The 7661-nt window shown below is 35.4% G+C and overlaps 1 long non-coding RNA gene across 1 annotated transcript; it reads left to right on the forward strand.

Moving 5' to 3' along the window:
• The first annotated feature begins 3087 nt into the window (after nucleotides 1-3087).
• Nucleotides 3088-4250, forward strand: LOC113947953. The gene is made up of 3 exons (XR_003527934.1): nucleotides 3088-3210; nucleotides 3764-3873; nucleotides 4094-4250. It is a non-coding gene; the product is annotated as an uncharacterized LOC113947953 (long non-coding RNA).
• Nucleotides 4251-7661: the final 3411 nt, after the last annotated feature.

A 7661-nucleotide genomic window follows, 5' to 3' on the forward strand; every position in this document is an offset into this window, starting at 1 on the left:
TTGTTTGTAGACATTATCTTGTGTTTTACATGTTTTTAATACAATGTTTAATTATGTGATCCATAGGATGTTTTCTAGGGAGGAGTGAGGCCTGAACGGTATCTCAAGTCCATTATATATAGCACTGGGGTATTGCTAGGGTTGTGCAGAGAACAAAGCTGGTCAATGGGGAAACATTGCCTCAGTATCAGATAGTGATTATGAATGAAGCAAGGCTGTGCAAGAAAAAAAAAATAAACTGGGAGAATTCTGGCCAATATCTGCTTCAGACTTTCTACATGATGCACAAATTGTCCCTCAATCTAAATGTTTCATAGCTCACCATCACCTTATATCCTTATGTCTGGTTGCCCTGCGAAGACTTCAGGCTGTGATTTGCACAACAGATGACCATTTGTACGTGCAGGTAAATGTCAGGCAGAAAGTTGATCTTAAGGTCTCAAGTGGTCAACCCTGAGTAGTAAAAACGTCAAATCATTTTATCCCCAGTCCTGTCTTGTACCTAACACTGTTTCAAGGAAAAGGATGGTTATAGAGAATTCTTACTAGAGCTGGTTGAAAATTTCCCCAGAGAATATTAATTATAAAATATGAATATAATAGTTTACAAGAAAAGGCCAATTCCATCAAGGTTATTAACAGGAATCATGTTGCCCCACCCTGTGTACAATTGTGGAGAATTTATTCTGAAATTGTAACAATAAATTTGGAGAAGTTGAACATAAAGTAATATAAACAATACTGGAGCGCAACTATATCTTATTGTGGTATAGAAAAAAGTACTGTAACTACATTTCAATGGAATTCAATCTTTGTATATTGAATATTTTCAAATAAAACAAATTATTAAAGTAAAATATTTCTTCCATGGTCTGATTTTTTTAGGTAGCATGTGATGAAAGGTGATGTATTTCTTCACAGAATCTGATTTTTAAACTGTATCACAAATGGCAAGACCCTTTCCTTGTCCCAACAGACTGTGCAATGGTCAACAGGTCCAAGAAACATGTTGCCCTCCTTGAGACAGATGAAAAAAGAAGGGTTTCAGAAACCACTCACAGAAACTAATCTTCAATATGTGTCCAGACAGGGCTGGATCAGGAGTCCATTCAGGTACCAGAGCAACCTATTAACGCTGGTTTCAGTAACTGTCCATCTTTTATTCTTATATAAGCAGGTAAAAGATTTCTAATGGTGCTGCTGCAGGTATGATGCAACTCCAGCACGGGATCTGCAAACAAAACACATAAACTCTAATATCACCTGAGTTTCATTGTTTTTCCTACTGAAATGACTTGTAATAATAAATGACTCTCCTTAACCAACCTTTCAATTCATAATAAAGTACCTTGTGAGTCTTTTGCTAACAGAAACTTGTTACTGAAAATTGTTCAGCACTTTTTGAATAATCTATCATTAGAATGTCTCCCACTCAAATGTTATCGTGTTGTGAAGGAATCTGCCTACATGTCCCCCTACTGCATTATTACCTCAAGTTTACCCTTTTTGTTGCAATGCCAAATTAAATTAAAGATTTTATTTATTAAAATCACGTTAAGCCACACTGTAATTTGGGTTAGAACTATGTAAAAAATATAATTTAAACGAAAGCAATACAAAAGTATTAACATTGCTCATCAGTCATTATTTTGAAAGATAAGCTCCATATCTTTCTAATGTCTATGTCTCACTAAATTAAAAAAGAAACACCACCACAACTGTAGTTTTAGAAAGGTTTTATTTAGCAGATATTCATGTTTGGTTTATATTGACATTTTTGTGTTCGCATTTATATAGATCCAGGATATCTGTGTAGTCTAGATTACTCTTTTTTAAAATCTGAGGTTTACCCTTCATATGAACGTGTACATATCTATGCTTGAACTGCACTGAGAAAATTTTAAGGGAATATCTGCACCTTCATTCGTTTCCAGTGGTGTGAATGAATATTACAATAGTCAGTGATGTGAGGAAGGTGACAATTCCCTAACTATACACCTGACAGTATTTATGATTAAGCTAGTTCTGTTTAACAGTTCAATCTGACATAAAGAACAAATCATCATCCTGAAGAGGTTATCAGAAGTGTTTTATTAAACTGAACAGCAAAAAATTTGGATTATTCATCACACTGAACAGCCGAAATGTGGGTTATAAAGACACTACGGTAAGCTCATATACATTTGGATGAAGCTGTATTTTTAAAAAGACAAATTTATTTTTTTGCTTTGCTCTATAAAGAGCTATTATATAGATTTATTAATTACCACAGCATGTGCTCCAATTGAGAGTCCTACAATAAACTATTTAATGATTCTTTTTAAGTGCAAGTATTGGAATAGAGGACATTTTGTTAGGATAACCTACCCGTGGATCTGTAAACTGAAGTTATTTTAACAATATGTCTTTAAAATGCTCTCTTACCATCTGTTTATCTGTATATTATTCTAATCAGTACAGATTTAGAGAATAAAAATTTGTGAATGTATGAACTCGTGTCCTATTTATAGCTCAAAAAGATTGTTATTTGAGTATATTACATAATCTACATAACCAAAGATCAGATTATCATTTTGCTAATGTAAAAAGTATTTTTTCAGTCATATAACTTCACAGAGGAACTCTGAGTATTCAGAGGAACTTTGAGTTCATTCATTGGGAGAGGTCATTACTTGCTTCTTTATGCAGCAGCTCAAAACCTTCTTTTTGTCTAGTCTTTAGGAAGAAATTCTTCACTATGAGGTTGCTGAGACACTGGAATAGGTTGTCCAGAGAAGCTGTGGTTGCCCAATCCCTGAAAATGTTCAAAGCCAGGTTGGATGGAGTCCCCCATGGGCTGCAGTGTGGATTTCTGCTCCACCATGGACTTCACCACGGGCTCAGGGGAATCTCTGCCCCAGTGTCTGAAGCACCTCGTCCCCCTCCTCCTTCACTGTTGGTGTTCACACTGATGCTTCACACCTCACTCCTTCCTGCCTGTGCAGTGTTTTTACTCTTTCTTAAATACATTTCCCCTCAGCAACCCCTCTTGGCTGTGGGCTCGGCCGTGCCCTGCGCTGGGTGGGTCAGAGCCGACTGCAACCAGCTGTGTCCGACACAGGGCAGCCCCGGCCTCTCCTCCCAGAGCCCCCCGCAGCCACCACTCCTGACCACTTAAGGTCTGCCCACAATATAAAGCTCAATAAACAACTTGCATTATTTGTGAGAAACGTAAGAAATAATAATTCAAACACTTCATTTTACTAATTTTTCAGCATGGTTCCAGCAGTTTATTCCACATTCCAGTGTCTCTTGTACTAGATTGATTTGTTGTGGATTTTTTTTCTAATAAAACCACACTCATGGTTTTACTACAGCATTTTTCTACTACTTCACTAGAGCTCCAGGGTCTGAGAAAATTATGGTCTCTCCTAAGAGCTGTTGCCTCTGTTACAAGTCAACAGATAATTTTTTATTATGTGTTGTTCATTGTCATTTTATTCAGCCTAAACTCAGACTGTCCTCAGAGAGGACTATCTTTCTCCATTTGCTGTCCTGGGAGAAAAAAATTAGGTGTCATCAACATGAATCCCCTTAGCAACTCTTCTGGCTAAAGCTGAACTTGCTTGAAAGTAATCTCCATTTGTATGTATTCCTAAAACATTTTCACTGACTCAAAAGGATCGGAGATGGGTTTACTTTGGGCTGTGAATGTTAAATAATATAGCACTGAAGAGGAGCCAGTGAACCCCTAAACTCAGATATGAATTCTTTCTCTCTCCAGAGCACTTTGGTTCCAGGTTGAGACTGTGCCCAGATTGTCAGTTTAGGGCATGAAGATGGTTGTCATCTCCTCTTTGGGGCTCAGGGAAAGAGATGGATTTACTGAAACAGGTTAGTTTCACTGCTAGCAGTTTACCCAAATATTCTCCAATTAGCAGCAATGGGGCACTAGTCATACTGTTGATTTTCTCTCTTACATCAGTCCATTATAGTGGCTTTCAGTCTTTTAAGGCTCTTCACTTTAACACAAGATGTTGGGAATATATTGGGATCAAAAATGTGTGCAATAGGTTATCTACAAGTTCCATGGTTTTGTTTTTTTTTATTACAGACACCTGCTGTGGAAGTTATTTAGCTCATGTAATTCCTATTCTTCTCTTGAATCCATAAGACAGGCATCATCAACTGCAAGGCATCTTCTGGTCACCTCCCTCTGCTGTAGTGCTACTCAGAAGTTGTCCCAACACTGATTGATTCAGGAGTTTGAGAACCAGGTAAGCAAAATGGTGTTGCCTGTCTCAAGCGCGCAGTTCCAAGATCAGTAAATTTTTAAAGGGAAAAATGAAGAAAAGGTTTTCTACTGATTTCACCAGGAACCACAATTTTACCCTCTTAACCTCTAGGTAGAATTTCAATATGATTGCCATACACTGTTTTGAAAATAACATGTATAATGCAATTACAATGGTCGTCAGAATGGTCAAGGGATGTTTTTCTCTTAAGCCACTATTTTGAGGTTTTTATAAATGGAAAATTATTGCTTGCTTGGATGACCTTTATTCAAGTATGTTTTCATTGCCAAGGTTATTTCTTTTCTTTGAATGAAGAAGGAGTTTGATAAAGTTAAATGTTTCTGGTTTACAACTATCTGAGTGGGAAAAATGACAGTTTCATGCTTTGGAAAAAGAAGTTGAGATGCTTATTTTCTCTGAGTACTGCAAAATGACTTAAATTTTTTTTCAGATTTGTCACTCACGGAAGAGTAATTACTTTTCAAAGAAAAGCTCTTTAAGGAAAAAAACATTTTTGCTTGAAAACAACTTAAAGGACAAGATGGAACAGGGCCCTCAGTTTCCAAAGGGAACCAGATATGTTTTTAGTGGCATAAAATGCATGTGTATATATATGACTGAAAATAAGTTCTTTATAGTATATATTGGTTTGCGGTCAATCATCCTGTTTTATAACTTTAGAACCATAGAAGGCAGAGTTAATAGGGAAAACAATTGTACTTGAAGTTATCTCATTTTTCTTATTATAATAACTTGCCTTTTGTTGTGTATACTATACCTAAAACATTCAGGTTGACACAGCCTGACTCATCCCCAGAACACAATCTAGCTCCTGTCCAAAATTAAGTAAGAATCCAGACACAATTATGATAATGTAACTATGTAATATATAATATTATTAAGACTATTATATCAAATTATTAAGGTTATCAATAGTAAAAGCTACCTCTGTTCTAACCTTTCCTATTTTCTGAGTTTTCTACTTTATAGTCTTATCAATCTTTTATCACTCTTTCAATCTCTACCACAATGACACATCTTTCTATCTAAAACTTACTTTCAACTGACAAAAACATGTCACTGAAATTCCATCCCATTAAAGTCAACGGAATATTTTCCATTACTTTCACTGACTACACTGATTCATTGGCAATGAATGCAAATAAAAAATAAGCAACTTCACAAGACTTTTGGTAACCTTCTTCCATCTTACATCATGTCACCTCTCTCCATATCAAGTCATGTCAAGTTTACCAAGATAAGACTGGGACAGTTTAAGTGCTAAGTATATAATGGATTTCAAGTTTCTGAGAAGCAATGTTGCTTAATTCTGCCAGTAAAGTATCTTATCCATCTGCAGTACATTTTATAAAGATATGAAATGACTGTTCCATACACACCACATGTTCCTTACAAATATATAACTCTCCATTTAAATGCAAAACTTCACTTTGAGAAAAACAAATTCTGACTTTGGTTTTTTACTATTTCCAAGATAAAGCATAATGCAGAAGATTATACTTCCCTCAGAGAAAAGCAATTCACTCTTATCAAAGTCATTTCGGTAGAAAAATCTAAGTGATCAAAACCAAAGGACTAAAAAAAAAAATACTTTTAATCTACCCGAGGACCACATTCAGCAAAGAAACTAATCACATGCTAGCACTAAAAAAAAAATAAATAAATTGGCAAACATGCATAAAATTTCTTATGCTCAGAAATATTTTGATGAAACAGAAGCACAGTGTTATTTTAGCCTATGTAAATTTATACACTGAAGTTATTATGGCCAAAGAAAATGTCCCATGGTGGAAGTTATTAGTGCTTGGCTGTTGCAATAGAAAATTGGCAACAGACTTAGAGCTGCAATAATAGCCACGAAATATGCAGCTAGGCTCCAGTTTTAAACTGCATTAAAATAAAGTAACTCTTACTGGACAAAATTATGAGTAATTTTTCTGATACCTGTCTGTCAAAGGTACGAATGCACTGTTCACAAAAATATAATCACTTCTATGTAAATGACAGTATCCACTTTGTAATCACTTATTCTCCCATTTATTTCCTTTTTATGCAACAAACACATATGAAATATTGTGATAGCTGTTTTAAGTTTCTTATGTTCTACATGATCGTTATATGTGCTTTTAAATTGTCTCCAAGTTTTATTGTATCAAAGTGTTTTGATAGATGTAATTCAATTTAGACTCTAGAAGAAACTCTTTAAAGGGAATAAACCTAATACCAGGTTTAGGTGGTTCTTGAACACCATATTGAGGAGGTATTTTATTGGTATGATTATCACCTTATTTTCCTTGGCAAACTCATGCTTTATCTTTATAGAGAGTTTGTTAATCAAGTGAAACCCTCATTAAAGCCAACAAATCAGTAGTGTTTAAGAAACACTGAATAGATTTTTTAAAAGTCTCAAAGAAACCCAAGTCTGCTGCTGACAGAAAGGTTCAACTGTTTTCCCTCCAGCTGACCCTAAAGGCAGTCAAAAAATACAGGTTCTCTAGTTAATATGAAACCTGGTACTCCCAATCTGAATACAGTACAAATGCTTGAATGCATAGAAAGATTATTAAAACAGTTTTGTTTTACTGCACAGGCGTTAGCAAAGTCTTTTTGATGTAAAGCAAACTCCAATCAACTTCTGTCAACCCCAAGCAAAATATACCAGTAAATGTACCACGTAATCACCAGCATGGAAATGTAAATGCATTAAACAATAGTTTTTCAGTCAGTGTCTTTGGGCCTTAACTTGACTTCTGGAAAAGGAAGAAACATGGGCCAAAATCAAAGAAATTCAAGACTATGACCAATTTTTTTTGTCAGTGAGTAACAGTGTTTATATGACTACCTTAGACAGTTTGTTTAAATAGGATATTCAGGAACCACTAGATCTTTCTGCATTTTATCAGACAAATTCTCTTTAATTACTATGAATTAAATATTGATCCCTTTTCATTCACTCTTTTGCCTGAGTGAAATGCGTGTGTATCTTAAGGTGCCCAGTGTTTCAGAGCCTCTCAGCCTGACATGGAAGGAAACTGAGTATCAAAACCCTATGAATAAACTATGACCAATCTCTACTAATAACAGGAGTTTAAAGCAAGTTAAAGTAAGGAGGGAGTATTCACACCACATAGTATTTAGGGACCTCATCTAACAGTCTAGATTCTGTGTATAGCCAGAAAACAAAGCAGGATGCCAATTCCTGCTTGAGCCCATTAGTGATCCAGGCTTCTAACTTCAGCTGTGTAATGTGGCTGGTACACCTTCAAAGCATAAAGTAATCTTAACTGCAAGTACTACAGCCACTTCCATAAGTAATATTTTGAAGGTATTAGAATAAGCAGATTTAAAGGTATCAGAATAATCTCT

This window comes from Corapipo altera, unplaced genomic scaffold, assembly GCF_003945725.1.
Source record: "Corapipo altera isolate COAL_440 unplaced genomic scaffold, ASM394572v1 2, whole genome shotgun sequence".
Classification (NCBI taxonomy): domain Eukaryota; kingdom Metazoa; phylum Chordata; class Aves; order Passeriformes; family Pipridae; genus Corapipo; species Corapipo altera.